Source organism: Cherax quadricarinatus, chromosome 23 (assembly GCF_038502225.1).
Source record: "Cherax quadricarinatus isolate ZL_2023a chromosome 23, ASM3850222v1, whole genome shotgun sequence".
In the NCBI taxonomy this organism is placed as follows: domain Eukaryota; kingdom Metazoa; phylum Arthropoda; class Malacostraca; order Decapoda; family Parastacidae; genus Cherax; species Cherax quadricarinatus.
The window spans coordinates 26,465,838-26,485,019 of record NC_091314.1 but is presented as its reverse complement, the minus strand read 5'-3'; the positions used below and the strand labels follow the sequence as shown (position 1 = coordinate 26,485,019).

The 19,182-nt window shown below is 45.6% G+C and overlaps 1 protein-coding gene across 10 annotated transcripts in view; it reads left to right on the top strand.

Annotated features, from left to right (window-relative positions):
• Window positions 1-19,182, top strand: part of LOC128685725 (mitogen-activated protein kinase kinase kinase 7-interacting protein 3 homolog) — a 639,350-nt gene that overhangs the window by 189,688 nt on the left and 430,480 nt on the right. The window contains exon 2 of one of the 10 annotated variants that reach the window (XM_070088026.1): window positions 10,585-10,841. The exons of 8 other annotated variants lie outside the window; for them this stretch is intronic. The gene's annotated coding sequence lies outside the window, so the exon portion shown is untranslated. Of the gene's footprint in view, window positions 1-10,575; window positions 10,842-19,182 lie in introns of those variants that run through there. One more of the 10 variants, XM_070088027.1, reaches the window with a different exon arrangement.

Here is a 19,182-nt window from a genome sequence, read left to right as displayed (position 1 = left end):
TGGTGTGGTAGTGAAGTGTGGTGGTAATGAAGTGGTGTGGTGGTAATGAAGTGGTGTGGCAGTGAACTGCTGTGGTAGTGTAGTGTTGTGGTGGTAATGAAGTGGTGTGACAGTGAAGTGTTATGGTGGCAGTGGAATGCTGTGGTGATAGTGCAGTGTTGTGATGTGTTAGTGAAGTATTGTGGTGTTGAGATAATGAAGTATTGTGGTAGTGCAGTGTTGTGGTGGTAATGAAGTGGTGTGGTAGTGAACTGATGTAGTAGTGCAGTGTTGTGGTGGTAATGAAGTGGTGTGGTAGTGAACTGTTGTGGTAGTGCAGTGTTGTGGTGGTAATGAAGTGGTGTGGCAGTGAAGTGTTGTGGTGGCAGTGGAATGCTGTGGTGATAGTGCAGTGTTGTGATGTGTTAGTGAAGTATTGTGGTGTTGAGATAATGAAGTATTGTGGTAGTGCAGTGTTGTGATAGTGAAGTATTGTGGTGGTAGTGAAGTGTTGTGATAGTGAAGTATTGTGGTGGTAGTGAAGTGTTGTGATAGTGAAGTATTGTGATGGTAGTGAAGTGTTGTGATAGTGAAGTATTGTGGTGGTAGTGAAGTGTTGTGATAGTGAAGTATTGTGATGGTAGTGAAGTGTTGTGATAGTGAAGTATTGTGGTAGTGAAGTGTTGTGATAGTGAAGTATTGTAATGGTAGTGAAGTGTTGTGATAGTGAAGTATTGTGGTGGTAGTGAAGTGTTGTGATAGTGAATGTAGTAGTGAAGTGTTGATAGTGAAGTATTGTGGTGGTAGTGAGGTGTGATAGTGAAGTATTGTGATGGTAGTGAAGTGTTGTGATAGTGAAGTATTGTGGTGGTAGTGAGGTGTGATAGTGAAGTATTGTGGTGGTAGTGAGGTGTTGTGATAGTCAAGTATTGTGGTGGTAGTGAGGTGTTGTGATAGTGAAGTATTGTGGTGGTAGTGAGGTGTTGTGATAGTGAAGTATTGTGGTGTTGAGATGATGAAGTATTGTGGCAGTGAAATGTTGTGGTAATAAAGTATTTGGTTATAGTGAAGTGTTGTGATAGTGAAGTATTGTGGTAGTGAAGTGTTGTGATAGTGAAGTATTGTGGTAGTGAAGTATTGTGGTTGTAGTGAAGTGTTGTGAAGTATTGTGGTTGTAGTGAAGTGTTGTGGTGTGGTGTAGTATTGTGGTAATAGTGAAGTGTTGCGGTGGTAGTGAAGTGTTGTAGTGGTAATCAGGTGTTGTGGTAGTAGTGAGGTTTGTGATGGTAGTGATATGTTGTAGTAGTGAAGTGTTGTGGTAGTGAAGTGTAGTGGGGTGTTGTGGTAGTAAGGTGTAGTAGTAGTGAGCTGTTATGGTGGTAGTGAGATGTTGCGGTAGTGAAACGTTGTGATAGGTGTTGTGATAGTGTTGTAGTGAGATGTGGTGGTTGTGAGGTGTTGTGGTAGTAGTGAGATGTGCTGGGTGAGAGGTTGTGGTAGTGAAGTGTTGTGGTAGTAATGAGATGTGGTTGTAGTGACATTGTGGTGGTGGTGAGGTGTGGTGGTAGTGACATGGTGATGGTGGTGTGGTGGTAGTGACATTGTGATGGTGGTGTGGTGGTAGTGACATTGTGATGGTGGTGAGGTGTGATTGTAGAGGAGTTTTGGTAGTAGTGAGGCATTGTAGTGGTAGGGATGGAGTGGTGTGGCAGGGCTGGGGTGGGGTTGTTGGGATAGAGTGGAGTGGTAGGGATTTAATGGGGTGGTGGTGATAGAGGGACTGGTATACTAACATAAAGGAAGGTGAGGTAGCAGAGGGACTGGTACAGTAACATGAAGGAGGGTGAGGCAGCTGAGGGACTGGTACAGTAACATGAAGGAGGGTGAGGCAGCTGAGGGACTGGTACAGTAACATGAAGGAGGGTGAGGCAGCTGAGGGACTGGTACAGTAACATGAAGGAGGGTGAGGCAGCTGAGGGACTGGTACAGTAACATGAAGGAGGGTGAGGCAGCAAAAGGACTGGTACAGTAGCATGAAGGAGGGTGAGACAGCTGAGGGACTGGTACAGTAACATGAAGGAGGGTGAGGCAGCAAAAGGACTGGTACAGTAACATGAAGGAGGGTGAGGCAGCTGAGGGACTGGTACAATAACATGAAGGATGGTGAAGCAGCTGAGGGACTGGTACAGTAACATGAAGGAGGGTGAGGCAGCTGAGGGACTGGTACAGTAACATGAAGGAGGGTGAGGCAGCTGAGGGACTGGTACAATAACATGAAGGATGGTGAAGCAGCTGAGGGACTGGTACAGTAACATGAAGGAGGGTGAGGCAGCAGAGGGACTGGTACAGTAACATGAAGGAGGGTGAGGCAGCAAAAGGACTGGTACAGTAGCATGAAGGAGGGTGAGGCAACAGAGGGACTGGTACAGTAACATGAAGGAGGGTGAGGCAGCAGAGGGACTGGTACAGTAACATGAAGGAGGGCGAGGCAGCAGAGGGACTGGTACAGTAACATGAAGGAGGGTGAGGCAGCAGAGGGACTGGTACAGTAACATGAAGGAGGGCGAGGCAGCAGAGGGACTGGTACAGTAACATGAAGGAGGGCGAGGCAGTAGAGGGACTGGTACAGTAACATGAAGGAGGGTGAGGCAGCAGAGGGACTGGTACAGTAACATGGAGGGTGAGGCAGCAGAGGGCTCAGAGCAGCAGTGTGCCAGACAGGGAATTAACGTTTGCAAGGCCGCTCCCTCTTGCCTCTCTTCACTTCCTCGTAGAGACTAAAACTGGCCTCCCCACTCACCACCACCACCATACCCACTCACCACCATTCCCACTCACCACCATTCCCACTCACCACCATTCCCACTCACCACCATTCCCACTCACCACCATTCCCACTCACCACCATTCCCACTCACCACCATTCCCACTCACCACCATCCCCACTCATTACCACCATCTATCATCACCATCATCGCTACTCACCACCACCATCTGTCCTCCCCACCATCCATCATCCCCACTCACCACCATCTATCATCCCCACTCACCACCACCCTCCCAACTACCAGTCTTGTTAATATTGGAAGAAAATTGAATCATCCTAGGAATAATTGTAATTTTATTACATTGTTACATTAATGAATACTTAAGAATCATTAATCTGAAATGTAGACACCAGGAGTTGGTGCAACTGTGGTAAACTGAATTTTATCTACGGGTAAATTGTTTGACTGTAATTTATGTAAAAATAAATAAATTTAGCATGAATTCCTGTGAAACTTCGCCCAGAAAAAATTATCTTGTGTAGTCTTTAAAATATTAGTCAGAAAACACTGTTAATAGGTGTGTATGTCGGGGGGGAATATTGATGCTGGATATTGTGCATATGTACACTATAGTAAATGATTGAATTATGAATATAATTAACATGGTGCCATATATTTGAACTTACGTTAATATTAACAGCGAACAGCAGATAAACTTCGTTTGTTATAAAAAAAAATTTCCAAAAAGAAACAATCCTTTTTGGTGTAGCTGTGATATCTCACAGTTCAACCATATTTTTCTTAAACTGTAAGGATAAGTTTGCACAAGGTTCCCTAGAACTCAGTACAACGCTGCTCAACATGACACGTACGTTTTTTCGTGTCGTATACGGTCTTGTAATTTCATTTGATTTTAAATCCACTTTTTTTTTTATCTTTTCACAGACCATAATATTTAGCCTTTATATAAATTTGATGAGTTCCGAGAGTTGAAATTATAATCATGGGGGAGCGCTAAACCCGTAGGATTATACAGCGCATGTTGGGAGGGAGATGGAAGGTATTCAGGGAACTGGAGCACAGATCCAATTCCCTAGATCAAGAACCCCTCACCAGCCTCAAGGAACCTTCTTTGAGGGGTTCTATTTATAGAGCCCGGTCTTGAGCAAGGCTTTTCTAGTGCTTGCCTGGTCAACCAGGCTGTTGCTGCTGGTGGCCCGCTGGCCTACATATCCATCATAACCTAGTTGATTTGGCACCTGTTTGTATTGTTGGCCGAGAAGGGTTCCTTCATTTTGATGGGTTTTCCCGTACAAAGTTCACAAGTAGACTGGTAATACTGTCCGACGATTTTTTACCTCCTTCGTCATTGAACTGACTCCATTGTCCATCAGACAACTGTTAAGAGATTCAAGATCTCTGGAATTGGCTTGTGTTAACAATTATTTTCCATGGGGAGGCGTTAAACCCGTAAGTCGTACAACGCCCGGGGGAACGGGATATGATGAATTATGATACGACGATGGACAGAATAATGACAATGGGCAGAATAGCTCCAAATCCTTGGGTCAAGAACTTTTTATTGCCGTTAAGACACAGCACATAAAAGGAGGCCTACGTACTTGAAAAGTACCGAATTAAAGGAAATTATAAGTATTGTTCTTTTTCTGTAGTTCTATAATTGGGTATTATGCAGCACACCCTCGTAATAAAACGGTATATCACAGTCAAATGGATGAGTTTTTAATAAGTCTTAAGTCATTATTTGACATAGATTTTTCTACAGTTCTCGGTGCGTCCTCGTTTTCTGTTCGCACATCTAACGATGTAATTCGAGTCACTTGCTGCAAACCGTATGTAGAATTTATGAATGTAAATTGTTGTGATATCTCAGGTAGTAGAGGCGGCTCCAGTAATGGAAGCTAAGAGTGTCTGTCCCCGCCGTACACAGGTCCTCCATGTATCTTGGACCCCGCAGTATACCAGTCCTCCATGCATCTTGGACCCCGCCGTACACCAGTCCTCCATGCATCTTGGACCCCGCCGTATACCAGTCCTCCATTCATCTTGGACCCCGCCGTATACCAGTCCTCCATGCATTTTGGACCCCGCCGTACTCCAGTCCTCCATGCATCTTGGACCCCGCTGTACTCCAGTCCTCCATGCATCTTGGACCCCGCCGTACACCAGTCTCCATGCATCTTGGATCCCGCCGTATACCAGTCCTCCATTCATCTTGGACCCCGCCGTACTCCAGTCCTCCATGCATCCTGGTCTTGGACCCCGCGGTATACCAGTCCTCCATGCATCCTGGTCTTGGACCCCGCTGTATACCAGTCCTCCATGCATTTTGGACCCCACCGTACTCCAGTTCTCCATGCATCCTGGTCTTGCACCCCACCGTACTCCAGTCCTCCATGCATCCTGGTCTTGGACCCCGCTGTATACCAGTCCTCCATGCATTTTGGACTCCGCCGTATATCAGTCCTCCATGCATCTTGGGCCCCGCCGTACTCCAGTCCTCCATGCATCTTGGACCCCGCCGTACTCCAGTCCTCCATTCATCTTGGACCCCGCCGTATACCAGTCCTCCATGCATCTTGGACCCCGCCGTATATCGGTCCTCCATGCATCTTGGACCCCGCCGTATATCAGTCCTCCATGCATCTTGGACCCCGCCGTATATCGGTCCTTCATGCATCTTGGACCCCGCTGTATACCAGTCCTCCATGCATCTTGGACCCCGCTGTATACCAGTCCTCCATGCATCTTGGACCCCTCCGTATATCGGTCCTCCATGCATCTTGGACCCCGCCGTATATCGGTCCTCCATGCCTCTTGGACCCCGCCGTATATCGGTCCTCCATGCATCTTGGACCCCTCCGTATATCGGTCCTCCATGCATCTTGGACCCCGCTGTACTCCAGTCCTCCATGCATCGTGGTCTTGGACCCCGCCGTACTCCAGTCCTCCATGCATCGTGGTCTTGGACCCCGCCGTACTCCAGTTCTCCATGCATCGTGGTCTTGGACCCCGCCGTACTCCAGTCCTCCATGCATCGTGGTCTTGGACCCCGCCGTACTCCAGTCCTCCATGCATCGTGGTCTTGGACCCCGCCGTACTCCAGTCCTCCATGCATCGTGGTCTTGGACCCCGCCGTACTCCAGTCCTCCATGCATCGTGGTCTTGGACCCCGCCGTACTCCAGTCCTCCATGCATCGTGGTCTTGGACCCCGCCGTACTCCAGTCCTCCATGCATCGTGGTCTTGGACCCCGCCGTACTCCAGTCCTCCATGCATCGTGGTCTTGGACCCCGCCGTACTCCAGTCCTCCATGCATCGTGGTCTTGGACCCCGCCGTACTCCAGTCCTCCATGCATCGTGGTCTTGGACCCCGCCGTACTCCAGTCCTCCATGCATCGTGGTCTTGGACCCCGCCGTACTCCAGTCCTCCATGCATCGTGGTCTTGGACCCCGCCGTACTCCAGTCCTCCATGCATCGTGGTCTTGGACCCCGCCGTACTCCAGTCCTCCATGCATCGTGGTCTTGGACCCCGCCGTACTCCAGTCCTCCATGCATCGTGGTCTTGGACCCCGCCGTACTCCAGTCCTCCATGCATCGTGGTCTTGGACCCCGCCGTACTCCAGTCCTCCATGCATCGTGGTCTTGGACCCCGCTGTACTCCAGTCCTCCATGCATCGTGGTCTTGGACCCCGCCGTACTCCAGTCCTCCATGCATCGTGGTCTTGGACCCCGCCGTACTCCAGTCCTCCATGCATCGTGGTCTTGGACCCCGCCGTACTCCAGTCCTCCATGCATCGTGGTCTTGGACCCCGCCGTACTCCAGTCCTCCATGCATCGTGGTCTTGGACCCCGCCGTACTCCAGTCCTCCATGCATCGTGGTCTTGGACCCCGCCGTACTCCAGTCCTCCATGCATCGTGGTCTTGGACCCCGCCGTACTCCAGTCCTCCATGCATCGTGGTCTTGGACCCCGCCGTACTCCAGTCCTCCATGCATCGTGGTCTTGGACCCCGCCGTACTCCAGTCCTCCATGCATCGTGGTCTTGGACCCCGCCGTACTCCAGTCCTCCATGCATCGTGGTCTTGGACCCCGCCGTACTCCAGTCCTCCATGCATCGTGGTCTTGGACCCCGCCGTACTCCAGTCCTCCATGCATCGTGGTCTTGGACCCCGCCGTACTCCAGTCCTCCATGCATCGTGGTCTTGGACCCCGCCGTACTCCAGTCCTCCATGCATCGTGGTCTTGGACCCCGCCGTACTCCAGTCCTCCATGCATCGTGGTCTTGGACCCCGCCGTACTCCAGTCCTCCATGCATCGTGGTCTTGGACCCCGCCGTACTCCAGTCCTCCATGCATCGTGGTCTTGGACCCCGCCGTACTCCAGTCCTCCATGCATCGTGGTCTTGGACCCCGCCGTACTCCAGTCCTCCATGCATCGTGGTCTTGGACCCCGCCGTACTCCAGTCCTCCATGCATCGTGGTCTTGGACCCCGCCGTACTCCAGTCCTCCATGCATCGTGGTCTTGGACCCCGCCGTACTCCAGTCCTCCATGCATTGTGGTCTTGGACCCCGCTGTACTCCAGTCCTCCATGCATCGTGGTCTTGGACCCCGCCGTACTCCAGTCCTCCATGCATCGTGGTCTTGGACCCCGCCGTACTCCAGTCCTCCATGCATCGTGGTCTTGGACCCCGCCGTACTCCAGTCCTCCATGCATCGTGGTCTTGGACCCCGCCGTACTCCAGTCCTCCATGCATCGTGGTCTTGGACCCCGCCGTACTCCAGTCCTCCATGCATCGTGGTCTTGGACCCCGCCGTACTCCAGTCCTCCATGCATCGTGGTCTTGGACCCCGCCGTACTCCAGTCCTCCATGCATCGTGGTCTTGGACCCCGCCGTACTCCAGTCCTCCATGCATCGTGGTCTTGGACCCCGCCGTACTCCAGTCCTCCATGCATCGTGGTCTTGGACCCCGCCGTACTCCAGTCCTCCATGCATCGTGGTCTTGGACCCCGCCGTACTCCAGTCCTCCATGCATCGTGGTCTTGGACCCCGCCGTACTCCAGTCCTCCATGCATCGTGGTCTTGGACCCCGCCGTACTCCAGTCCTCCATGCATCGTGGTCTTGGACCCCGCCGTACTCCAGTCCTCCATGCATCGTGGTCTTGGACCCCGCCGTACTCCAGTCCTCCATGCATCGTGGTCTTGGACCCCGCTGTACTCCAGTCCTCCATGCATCGTGGTCTTGGACCCCGCCGTACTCCAGTCCTCCATGCATCGTGGTCTTGGACCCCGCCGTACTCCAGTCCTCCATGCATCGTGGTCTTGGACCCCGCCGTACTCCAGTCCTCCATGCATCGTGGTCTTGGACCCCGCCGTACTCCAGTCCTCCATGCATCGTGGTCTTGGACCCCGCCGTACTCCAGTCCTCCATGCATCGTGGTCTTGGACCCCGCCGTACTCCAGTCCTCCATGCATCGTGGTCTTGGACCCCGCCGTACTCCAGTCCTCCATGCATCGTGGTCTTGGACCCCGCCGTACTCCAGTCCTCCATGCATCGTGGTCTTGGACCCCGCCGTACACCGGTCTTCCGTTTTTGATGGCTTAATGAAGATGCTGTGTGTGAAGAAAAGATACATTTGCAGAAGGAGGTTTTGCTGGTATTGTTGTGTAACATGTATGTTTTCTGAAATAGCGCAGTGCGTCATTTGGATCCTGACAATGTTTGCAACTTGAAGTCAAAAAGTAGCACACCCTTTTCTGATAAGGGATTCAAGACGTTAAACTCTTCTTCTTACATTTGTAGAGAGTGTACTTAAGTACTTTACGTGTATACAGCTAACCTGGACAATGCTTGACTTCGAAACATTTGCTGGCTGGTTCCTCCTTTGACTGACCTCAGATCACTTGGTTGCTCAAGCTCCTGGAAAAATACTCCTTGGGCCGAAGACGCTAAAGCTGTTGTCATCACTTCACCCTGGGGACGAGAGCTTGTGACTTATAATATCTATCTTATATATATATATATATATATATATATATATATATATATATATATATATATATATATATATATATATATGTATATGTCGTGCCGAATAGGTAAAACTTGCTATTTTGGCTTAAATAGCAACGCTCTTCTTGCTGAATAAATTAAGCGAAAATTTGTGTATGCAATAATTTCGCAAAAATCATTTTGAACCTAACGAAAAAAAATATATATATTTCATTGTGTATGCTTCTTATTAAATTATTGTAAACTTGTCTAAAATATATTTAGTTGAATTAGGCTAAATTAAATTGCGCTTGTTATAATAAGGTTAGATAAGTTTTCTAAGGTTCTTTTGGTACAAAATCATTAATTTTTACATTAACATAAATGAAAAAAAATATCTTTAAACCTATAAAACAAAATTTTAGAAATGACTTAATTTTAAATGAGTTCTTGTTTATTGACCAGTTTGGCCTATTCGGCACTACATTGTGTGTGTGTGTGTGTGTGTGTGCATGGCACGAAGCTGAGAGGGTAGAAAAACTCGAAACCGGTAGTAGATATATTACAAGTACACTTCATCAAGTCTGGTAAATCGCAGTGGACTGACAAAGTTTCTAACTGCTCGTCCTTTATAATCTGCTGCAGGATACGGGCTTATTAAGCTATCTATTTTTTTTGTGGAACTAATTTAATTACGCTCTCACCATCCCTACATACATACACAGTCCCAGAAATCAGGTAATCATTATAGCTGGTCGGTAATGGACGGCAGGGCCAGGATCTTTGCCCCTGTGAACACAGCTTTGTGTGTGTGTGTGTGTGTGTGTGTGTGTATAATGTCGTGCCGAATAGGTAAAACTGATCAATTAGCAAGAGGTCGTTTAAAATTAAGTCCTTTCTAAAAAATTTCCTCATATACGTTTAAAGATATATTTTTTCATTTATGCTATTGTAAAAATTAATAATTTTGTACCAGAAGAACCTAAGAAAACTTACCTAACCTTATTATAACAAGCACAGTTTAATTTAGCCTAATCCAACTAAATAATTTTTTTTCGTTGCGTTCAGAATGACTTTTTGCGAAATTATTGCATACACAATCTTTCGCTTGCCACTCCCACACACACACAGTCATATATATATATATATATATATATAAATATATATATATATATATATATATATATATATATATATATATATATATATATCAATGAATATCAATGAAACCACAAAACAAGTGGTATTGAATCATTTACCTAACTGCGGCAGGCCAGGATTCGACCCCACGACACATTGTCTCGCCTCAAGAGAGAACACAAAGTACGTGTCACACTATCCACTACGCCATTGTTCCTACAAACAACATGTGCCAAGCGAACTAGACTTATTTCATGTTGCGAGGACACTCGTGACAATGGATGTTCAAGAATTAATTCAGCCTCCTCCTGTTTGAATACCCACCTCAACAAGCAGTCTATATATCAAAGAAACCACGAAACAAATGGTATTGGTAAATGATTCATTACCACTTGTTTCGTGGTTTCATTGCTATATAGAGTGCTTGTTGAGGCGGGTATTCAAACAGGAGGAGGCTGAAATTAATCTTTGACCATCCACTGTCACGACTTTTCTCGCAGCAAGAAATAAGTAGTTCGCTAGGTTCATGTTTGTAGGAACGATGGCGTAGTGGATAGCGTGACACGTACTTTGTGTTCTCTCTTGAGGCGGGACAATGTGTCCCCCCCCCTCCACACACACACACACACACACACACACACACACACACACACGAACGTACATTAACTTTAGTTTTTTCAGTTTTAATTGTGAAAAATATAAATTGTGTTCGAAAAGTTTTCAAGCATATTTTAAAAGTGGTCGAAGATAATTTGTTATTAATGACTCCAAGAACTCAACTGTGTTAGTTTGGAAAGTCTTAGAAGAGTCGTATGTGCAGATCAAAACTCTTTGATTCGCGGTCATAATCAAGTGTAGTGTTAAACGTGTCTTATCGTGCCCACACTTGCACACCGGCCAGAACCCTTCCAGTGACTCTCCGGCGACGTTGTTCTCAGGTAAGTACACTATTATCTCTCTATATAGTAGTTTTGCCATTGTTGCTTGTATAGTATCTTATTGATGAGTGTGATGTAGAGGGAAGAGGTGAGCGAGACAATAATAGTAGAAAACAAAAGAATGTTTGAATTTTACATACTTCTTACAGTCACTATATTTATACAGTGCACCTCTAATTGTCTTACGTTTCATTTCTGTAATATTTCCTCTCCGGTTTATGAGGCTGAGTCTGTATCGGGCTGCAGTGATGGTGATCAACGAAACTGTTATTTTTTTTTTTTTTTGTTTTTTTATTCGCCGGTATTCTCCCGGCCCGGGTCTTTTCCAAGTAGTGGTGACCCGGCCTTGGCTCCCTATCTAGGGAGTATCTTGAGACCTAAGTCTCCCATGGGAGGAGGTAAAAGTACCCCCTCATCTTTGGGACTAAGTGTCCCCAGGCCTAGCCACATCTGCCCTGCCCCAAAGGGGCTCGTGGGGATGGCAGTCTTATGAGCTGCAGGTGGTAGCAAGCTCAGGCAAACTGTTATTGTGATACGCCTCCCTTATTTTTCTTACTTTGAATTCCTCTTGTAATATCAGACGTGGATAGTATATTCCAGCTAAGATCCCACCTTTAAACCTTACACACTACGATGATTATCTCATAATTATACGTACTCATGTTCCAAAATGCTGATCTGTGTTACTGTGTTACTTTACTCATAAGATGCTAGGATGTCTTTCACTCAAACCTCACAGGTATGCTCTCTCTCTAAACCAGTGGTTCTTAACCTGGGTTCGGTGAGTCAGTCTCAAGGGTTCGTCGGAGGACACACACACACACAATTGGAGAGCTTTAACATTGAAGCGTTAAAGTTCTCCAAGACAAGCTCAACCAGGTCGAGCCTTCAATCCAGTTCACACTTGAAGAAGAAGTCGACAACATTCTTCCTTTCCTTGATGTTCTGCTTTGCAAAGCTGACCACGAACTTCGTTTTAAAGTCTATCGAAAACCCACCAACCAAAACGATCTTCTCCACTTTTACTCTCACCACGACACCAAAACCAAACGTGTTGTAATTATAGGCTTGGTATAAACCTTGGTAATAAATACCGACAAGTTGGTTTAGAAAGACACGTAAGCAAACACTATAACATATTTCGGTCCCAGGACCCAAACGTTTTCTAATAAATATGCTATAGTGTTTGCTTACGTGTCTTTCTAAACCAATTATAGGCTTCTTCCTGCGTGCACTCAGAATCTGCAGCAATGAGTTTCTTGAAGAAGAATGCATGATGATTGAACAAGTATTTTCTAAACTCCACTATCCTCGTCACTTCATCAGAGACTGCAGACAACGGGCATTAAACATCTTCAACACACCCAGAGAAGACACTGCCGAGAAGAGATACATAGTCCTCCCCACCAACTCCATTGCCAAACACGTTTCCAACATCTTTTCCAATACCTCATTTCAAGTATCTACCTCCACAACCACGACCATCAAGGACATTACCAGTGATAGACAGGACAAGCTTCCACCCTCTGCAGGGGTATACATAATCCCTTGTAATGACTGCAACAAGTTATACGTGGGCGAAACATCAAGGGACCTCCAAACACGCATTTCAGAACACCAATACGCAAGCAGGTCTGACGACACAAGGAATGCCTGCGTACAACACCGTAATTCACACAACCACTTGATAAACTACAGAAACTCAAGACTTATCGCCACAGAAGACAACACTCAATACCGAAGAATCCTGGAATCATCACTTATTTCTATATCCGACAACTTCAACCAGAATAGTGGCTTCTATAACATAGCTGAACCACTTGCCAAGAAACTTCTTCATCGCTATCCCACATAAGGACACTGTAGAAGGTCTGCTCACAAACTTATCCAATCTCCTTTCCAAGCTACCCAAGTTTTTAGACTCTATAACCCCACTCGGTACATCATCAGATGCAGCATTCTCCACCTGACCTCAGCATTCTGAACCGGACTATAAATACTCGCGTTCCTTCCACCCCAGGTAGTTCTGTTTGTGACTTGAAAAAGCCCACTGTGTGGGCGAAACGTAGTCAATAAAGGATCATATTATACTGCATATGTGTTTATATTTCCATTGTGTCGGTATTTTATACCATTTATTTCCAGGCTCTTGCTGCTGGAGGCCCGCTGCCCCACATATTTATCATAGCCTGGTTGATCTGGCACCTGGTGAAGACACTTGTCCAGTTTAATCTTGAAGGCTTCTACACTTGTTCCAGCCGCCGTATTTCTGATGTCTCCTGGTAGGATGATGAATAGTCTGGGACCCCTTATTGTCCCCACCGCACCCCTAATCCTCACTGGGTTTATTTTACACTTCCCCCCATGTCTCTCACTCAAGTATGTTATGGCAGTGTGCAGATTTGGGACCAGGCCCTCGAATATTTTCCAGGTATATATTATCATGTATCTCTCTCTTTCCTCCGCTCCAATGAATACATACATATTCAAGACTTGCAGGCGTTCCCAATAGTTTAGGTGCTTTACAGGCTCAGTGTGAGCCGTAAACGATCTCTGTATTTGTTCCAGCTCCGATATTTCTCCTGCTTTGAACGGGGCCGTCAGCACTGAGCAATATTCTAAGTGAGGGAGCACTAACGATTTGAAGAGTGTCACCATCGGCATTATTTCCCTTGTTTTGAAAGTTCTCAATGCCCACCCCGTCATCTTCCTGGCTGTCGTGAGCATTGTCTTGTTATGGTCTTTAAAAGAAAGGTCCGCTGACATAATTGTTCCCAGGTCACACAGAATTTGGTAAACACAAGCCTATCTGATGTTATCCTGACGCCAAATGACTTCGAACAGGCGATAAATGACATGCCCATGCACTGTGCCCTAGGGCCAGACTCGTGGAACTCCGTGTTCAAGAACTGCAAGAAGCCCTTATCACGTGCTTTTACCATCCTATGGAGAGGGAGCATGGATACGAGGGTCGTCCCACAGTTGCTAAAAACAACAGACATAGTCCCACTCCACAAAAGGGGCAGTAAAGCAATAGCAAAGAACTACAGACCGATAGCACTAACATCCCATATCATAAAAATCTTTGAAAGGGTCCTAAGAAGCAAGAACGTCACCCATCTAGATATCCATCAGTTACACAACCCAGGGCAACATGGGTTTATAGCAGGTCGCTCCTGTCTGTCCCAACTACTGGGTCACAACGACAAGGCCCTAGATGCACTAGAAGACGAAAAGAATGCAGATGATTACATCTGCATATATGCAGACTTTGTTAAAGCCTTCGACAAGTGTGACCATGGCATAATAGCTCACAAAATGCGTGCTAAAGTAATAACAGGAAAAGTTGGTAGATGGATCTATAATTTCCTCACAAACAGAACACAGAGTAGTAGACAACAGAGTAAAGTCTGACGAGGCTACGGTGAAAAGCTCTGTTCCGCAAGGCACAGTACTCGCTCCCATCTTGTTTCTCATCCTCATATCTGACATAGACAAGGATGTCAGCCACAGCACCGTGTCTTCCTTTGCAGATGACACCCGAATATGCATGACAGTGTCTTCCATTGCAGACACTGCAAGGCTCCAGGTGGACATCAACCAAATCTTTCAATGGGCTGCAGAAAACAATATGAAGTTCAGCGATGAGAAATTTCAATTACTTCGATATGATAAACATGAGGAAATTAAAACTTCAGAGTACAAAACAAATTTCAGCCACAAAATAAGAGCGAAAAACCAACGTCAAAGACCTGGGAGTGATCATGTCGGAGGATCTCACCTTCAAGGACCATAACATTGCATCAATAGCATCTGCTAGAAAAATGACAGGATGGATAATGAAAACCTTCAGAACTAGGGATGCCAAGCCCATGATGACACTCTTCAGGTCACTTGTTCTATCTAGGCTGGAATATTGCTGCACACTAAGAGCACCTTTCAAGGCAGGTGAAATTGCTGACCTAGAAAATGTACAGAGAACCTTCACGGCACGCATAACGGAGATAAAGCACCTCAGATGCTGGGAGCGCTTGAAGTTCCTGAACCTGTACTCCCTGGAACGCAGGTGGGAGGGATACATGATTATATACACCTGGAAAATCCTAGAGGGACTAGTACCGAACTTGCACACGAAAATCACTCACTACGAAAGCAAAAGACTAGGCAGACGATGCAACATCCCCCCAATGAAAAGCAGGGGTGTCACTAGCACGTTAAGAGAACACAATAAGTGTCAGGCGCCCAAGACTGTTCAACTGCCTCCCAGCATACATAAGAGGGATTACCAATAGACCCCTGGCTGTCTTCAAGCAGGCACTGGACAAGCACTTAAAGTCGGTACCTGACCAGCCGGGCTGTGGCTCGTACGTTGGATTGCGTGCAGCCAGCAGTAACAGCCTGGTTGATCAGGCTCTGATCCACCATGAGGCCTGGTCACAGACCAGGCCGCAGGGGCTTTGACCCCCGGAACTCTTTCCAGGTAAATTCCTTACGTTCCTTACGTTCTATTGGGTGACCCTTTTGAGTTTTGTATATAGTGTTCCTTTTGAGTTCTTCATTCTTTCCATACCTAAGCAGCTGGAACTTATCACCACTGAACGTTATGACTCGCGAAATCCACTGCCCACTGGAAAATCCTGTTTGTGTCTTCCTGTAATTTTTCAGTGTCCTCTACCGTACTGACTTTCATGCTTATTTTAGTGTCATCTGTAAATGATACAAAAGTTTGACGGGTGTTTTTATCTATGTCTGCTATGAGGATGAGAAACAGCAGAGGTGCCTTGGGGCACTGAGCTTTTGACCGCTCTGATGCTGGATCTTGCCCTGTTCACTACTACTTTTTGTGTTCTATGTGTTAGGAAACCGAAAATCCATCTGCCTACCTTCCCCGTAATGCCCATGGCCTTCATTTTGTGCTCTATCACTCCATGATCGCATTTGTCAAACGCCTTTGCAAAATTTGTGTAAATCACATCTGTGTTTTGGTCGTCTTCCAATGCCTCCGTAATTCTGTCATAATGGTTCAGCAGCTGTGACAGACATGATCGTCCTGCTCTAAAACCATGCTGGTTCGGGTTATGCTGGCCCATGAAATTTGTAATCTGCCGTCCCATCGAAGATTTTTATGATGTGAGAGGTTAGGGCTACTGGTCTGTAATTTTTAGCTAGTGCACTACTACCTCCCTTATGCAAAGGAGCTATGTCTCCACTCTTTAAGGCCTCAGGTATTTCACCTAGCTCCGCTTTCTCCAGAGAATACTGAGGGTTCGTGCTAGTGGTACTTTACACTTCTTTATAAATAGAGCATTCCATAATCTGGTCCAGGTACTGAGTGAGTGGGCATGTTTTCCATTTTTTCGAAAACTATGGGTTTTGTACTAATGTCAGTTAGTAGGTCTGAGTGGCCTTCTTCTGGAGTGAAAAATATTTCTGCATTTTCTACCTTGCTGTCATGTAATTGGTTGCTGAACACCGACTCATTCTGTTCTTTTAGGATTTCACTCATTTCCTGTTCATCGTCAGTATATGAATCTCCTCTCAGTAGTGGTCCACTTCTACAGGTAGTTCTTAGCTTGGATTTTCCATAGGAATAGAAATATTTTGGGTTTCTTGCAATATCCTGTATGGCCCTTTGTTCCCTTTGTACTTCTGTGAGGTATGACATCCTAAGTTTTTGCTCTAATTCAGTGATCTCTCGGCTAGGTCTCTCCTCTGTTGTAGCATATTTATGTTTTTAAGCATTTAACTAACCCGTTTTCTTCTGTACCATCTCCTATGCTCACTCTATATCTGATCTGGGTTTCCTCAATGGTACCTGCTTCATACATAGTTTGTATGTTTTTCTATTCAGCTTCTCTAGGCACTGGTGGGGATTTAGGTTGCTTATGTCTGATTCCCAGGGTATGTCTGACAGCTCTTGGTTTATTTTTTTCCAGTCAGTTCTGTGGCTGTTAAAATTAAACTTACTGAACATCCCGTCTTAAACATTAGTAATGTAGTTTCCAAACTCTGAGTTAATACTTGTTGGAACTTCTATGATGTTATGATCAGAGTACAGTGGAACCTTGAAAATCGAACGTACCAAAATATCGAACGTTTCGAAAATAAGACCATTTTTTCGGACAAACTGTGTACTAAAAATCGAACGCATTTCAAATTTCGGACCGCCAGGCACGGGACCTGTCCGCTGGCCCGCTCTGTCCGCATCCCCGTGCAGGCGCCGTGAGCAGTCTAGCTTTGTTTATGCTTAAGTGAACACTAACCTGCGATCTCATTCACACATTTTACGATTATTTAATTGTGTTTAGTGCTTGTGGGGCTGTGAAATAAGCTGCCATGGGCCCAAAGAAACTTGCTAGCGGTACCCCTGTGGTAAAGAAAGTGAGAAACACCATAGATGTGAAGAAGGAAATAATACAGAAGTATGTGATTGGAGTGGGACTTGTTGAGCTTGCCAGGATGTACAGAGTACTGTGGACAGTTATTTTGTGAGACAGAAACAGACGACTGTGGACAGTTATTTTGCGAGACAGAAACAGACGACTGTGGAGTTATTTTGTGAGACAGAAACAGACGACTGTGGAGTTATTTTGTGAGACAGACGATTGTGGACAGTTATTTTGTGAGACAGAAACAGACAACTGTGGAGTTATTTTGTGAGACAAACAGACGATTGTGGACAGTTATTTTGAGACAGAAATGGACGACTGTGGAGTTTTGTGAGACAGAAACAGATGACTGTGGAGTTATTTTGTGAGACAGAAACAGATGACTGTGGAGTTTTGTGAGACAGAAACAGACGACTGTGGATAGTTATTTTGTGAGACAGAAACAGAGGACTGTAGACAGTTATTTTGTGAGACTGGGGTCCAATGACTCTCAAGCTGGTCCTAGTGGCATTAAAATACAGAGAAGGGAAGCAACCCCAGAGAGGGCTTTGATACCGGAAGTCCTCATGGAGGGGGATTCTCCTTCCAAACAATAACCCCAACTCCCTCTCTCCTCCTCCCTATCTTCCAGATGCCATCACCAATCTTCAATAAAGGTAAGTAAAAATGTTATTTTATATTACTATATATAATTAAAGACTATAGCATTTGTTGTGTGTATGTAAAACTGTAATTAATCTCTATGAAATGTATTATTTATGTGAATATTTTTGGGTTTCTGGAACGGATTAATTGTATTTCCATTATTTCTTATGGGAAATGTTGCTTCGAATTTCAGGCTTTTCGAATTTAGAACTAGCTCCTGGAATGGATTAAGTTCGATTTTTGAGGTTCCACTGTATATTGTTTTTGTAACTGTTATGTCTCTTATCAGTTCCTCGTTGTTTATGAATATCAAATCCAGGGTATTTTCATTTCTAGTGGAATCAATTACTTGTTGGTTTAAGGAGTACTTTTCACAAAGCCTCATTAGTTCCCTGGTCTGTGCCTGTTGAGCCAGGGTGCTTCCCGGAGATATTTCTGGTATAACATTATGTTGCGCCATCTTCTATTTTACATGAGGAAGATTAAAATCTCCAAGGAGTAAAATATTTGGTGTGGGATTTCCTAGCCTATCCACATAGCTATCCATCTTCCTTAGCTGATCTGTGAATTCCTCAGCAGTTGCTGATGGTGGTTTGTATACTAGGATAATTACCAAATTCCTATTTTCAACTTTAATGTCTAGAATTTCTGCTGTTTCATTCGTAGAGTTCAGCACTTCTGCGCAACAGAAAGTACCTTTTACATAGATTCCTACTCCTCCCTGTGACCTATTCATTCTATCACATCTATACATGTTGTAGTTTTCTATCTTTATCTCTCCGTCCAAAACATCCCTTGTGTGTGCTTCTGTGAATGCTCCAAACATGGCATTCGCTTCTGTTAGGAGCCCACTGACATAACTAACTTCGTCATTTTTATTTGATATCAAACCCTGAATATTTGCAAATATGAAGCAGGAATTACCATTTGGGATGTTTTGTCTCGCTTTGTGTTTCATTAGTACCACTGGTGATGTCGTACCTGGTATGTCCACTGGTGTACATGCCTCTGGTTTCTCCAGTACTGGCTTCGCGTTTGGTTGCTTATTCGGCCTTGATGAGCTGATGCCTGGTATAGTACGCCCCATTTTGCTGCCCATCTGTCCTCTCTGTATCATTCCCTTCCCCCTGTTTGTCTCTTCCTTTGGTTCTATCTTTTCTCTTGTCTAAAAAAGATTGCTGTTCAATTTCCCTTTCTCTGTTAACTCTGTAGTGCCATATAGGACAAGCGAAAATTTGTGTATGCAATAATTTCGCCAAAATCATTCCGAACCTAACGAAAAGAATACATTTCACTGTGTTTGTTTA